The sequence below is a fragment of the Triticum aestivum genome, chromosome 5B, assembly GCF_018294505.1.
Source record: "Triticum aestivum cultivar Chinese Spring chromosome 5B, IWGSC CS RefSeq v2.1, whole genome shotgun sequence".
Lineage (NCBI taxonomy): Eukaryota > Viridiplantae > Streptophyta > Magnoliopsida > Poales > Poaceae > Triticum > Triticum aestivum.
The window spans coordinates 510,545,363-510,548,121 of NC_057807.1; the positions used below are offsets into that span (position 1 = coordinate 510,545,363).

General features: G+C 54.0%; 1 pseudogene; it reads left to right on the forward strand.

Annotated features, from left to right (window-relative positions):
• The first annotated feature begins 1,897 nt into the window (after positions 1-1,897).
• On the forward strand, positions 1,898-2,497 carry LOC123114933 (putative E3 ubiquitin-protein ligase SINA-like 6; annotated as a pseudogene).
• The last annotated feature ends 262 nt before the right edge of the window (positions 2,498-2,759 follow it).

A 2,759-nucleotide genomic window follows, 5' to 3' on the forward strand; every position in this document is an offset into this window, starting at 1 on the left:
CCTGCGTCTCGGCAAGATCCGGCGAGCGACAAGCTTCCGGACGCGACAAGACGACGGCAGCGGCAAGGAGCTTGCCGCGGGAAACCCCCACTTCGTGCCCGCGCTCCAGCACACCTGCTAACGTGTCGCTCTGGGACTCTCCCAAGCACACGTGGCAGGAGGCCGTGCAGCTAGGGGTACGTGGTGGCAAGCGGAGATGAAGAGAAGCCCATCGTGGCAAACGGTGGCGCTCCTAACAGTCACCTTTTGCACTGTTTAGGAGACTCGGACAGGCATTTAATGCCCTTGTCCCCTGCCGTCAGAGTTAGGTAGGGCGCACTGTATCCACAGTAGCGGTAGCTGCACCTACCGCATCCTTTTCCATTTTTACCCTTCTAGTCTACGTTGCCACCTGTCGGTGACCCCTTGAAAGTATAAAAAGAGGCCCAAGCGCAACGTAGAGGAGGTTCGGCCGGTTCGGCTCATTGGGGACACCAGAAACACTCCCACGCTCAGTCTGGTAGCGTCAATCGCTCCTGAGCAAAGATTCAATACACACAAACAGGCAGCAATAGGGTTTTATGCATCCGTGCGGCCCGAAGCTGGGTAAAACCCGCCCGCGTGTACTGCCTCGATCCGCTCTTTGTTCAACCTCCGCCCTCATCGAACCGAAAGGGGTTCGGTCCGCCGATCCCCATAGGTGTTCGTCGATCAGTTTCCCCGACACCACGCGAGCGTCCGGGCTGCGCTTGGCTCTTCGCCTCTTCAGGAAGTCGAACAATGATGGTGTACTACTCCACTGGAGGAGTACTATAGTACGCTTTTGGCCATCTGACACCGATTGAACTGCTGCATGTCCACCACGTGCGGGAGGGAGAGCGTGTAGTGAAAGCTTCTCCTAGTCTTGCCAGCCACCACGCTCATGGGCGAGGTAGGGACGCTCCTGTCTTTGCGTGTATGACAGGTGGGCCTGACAGGTGTGTGGCCAACCTGTCATATAGCCAAAGGTAGGTGCAGTTAAGTCCGCGAGGGAGAGGATAATCAAACTTCTCGTTGATGTACGAGTTGACGCGACACATCAAAGCACTGCACTCGATATATTTCAATAATTTAGGGTTACTGATGCATTAATTACAAAGCATGCATGCATGCCGTGACTCTTCTTTTGATACTTGCATGTGTTGATTTAATGCACCTTGAAGTAGTACTCCCTCCGATTCTTTTTACTTTGCGTATAACTTTTTCTTATTTTTCTCAGATTAGTCTACGCGTCCGCGTTGGTTTCCATCTGTGCCCCCGCTCGATTAGTTTTGCCCCCATTAATCGCGCCAGTTTCCAAATCAGAAAATGGCTACAGGCAAACGCGTGCAGCGCTGGATGCAGCTTGACCGCCTGGGGAAGCCAACTCAAGCGAAAAGGAAGGAGGACCAGCCAACCATTGCATGCGCATTTACTGTCGATATTTATGCAGCTTACTCATGCGCAGGGGCAAATTTGTCTAGAAAACTTGAACTACTGCCTTCCTTGGTATGCAGGAGGACATCTATGTGCAGAGTATAAAATATGTGACGGTAAAGCTTTGTAATGCCCTGGCCCAAGCGAGAGATGGTTGTGCACGAGGAGGGCGAGATCATGCAGACGGAACAGGAACTGACGAGGGAGCTCACTAAGGTCTCGATGGACCTCACCGTGCTCCACTACCCCTTGTGCCTCTGCCCCTTGACGCCTGCAGTGTATGAGGTTCGAATACACCTCGTCCATTCGGCTGATTGAGCAAGGTGCAGGTTTCTTGATTGATGTGCTGTTCGATTGATTTCTGCAGTGCAAGGGAGGGCACCTGGCCTGCGCGGACTGCCGTGTCGAGCGCCCCGGGAACCAGCGGCAGTGCCAGAAGTGCGAGCGCGGCGGTGGCTTCGACGTGCGGAACACGGCGGTGGACACCGTCATTTCGTCGCTGAGGGTGGAGTGCCCGCACGAAGGCTGTGGGCTCTACGTCAATTACCACAAGCTCGCCGATCACCAGAGCGTGTGTCCGCTCGCGCCCTGCAAATGCCCCGTGCCAGTCTGCGGCTACGAAGGCCCGCCGCCGGCGCTCTACCACCACATCAGCAACGCGCATCCCATGCCCGTGCACAGGATCCAGTACGGCAAGGTGCTCTAGCTGCAAGTGCCACTATCAGAGCCACGACTCTTGCTGTTCGCGGAGGAGGACCACCGTGCGTTTTTGTTGGTAGGCAGCATGCTCGACATCGGCGTGCCTATTGCTGTGTCGATTGTCTGCATCAGAGCGGGGGCGTCCCCACTGCCGCACTACTGGGCCAAGCTGTGGGCGAACGGCCCGCCGGGGGAGCCCAAAGGCACGACCGACGCCATCGAGGTGGAAATGGAGGTGACAAGCAGCAAGGATCCCGGCGACATCGACGTGCAGGAGCTGACCTTCTTGACAGTTCCGCCCAAGCTGCTGGCCGGGGCTAAGCTTGTGTCCCTCCACATTCAGATTAACAAGCTCACGTCTTAAATGTTTCGACAGTGCCTTCTGTTTATCTTAGTAATATGCTAATATAGGGATTACCTTGGTCTACTTTAGCTTAAGAAATGGTGGGTTTTGGTGGTGATGCAACAATTACTTTGACTTCAAATCAGTAATTTCCAACAGTCGAACGGATATTTTGTGTCTGTTGGATATGAAGTTCCTTTGGGTATGAAGTACTACTTGTCATCAAAATGGATAAAAGGAGATGTATGTAGACGTATTTTAGTTCTAGATACGTCCCTTTTTA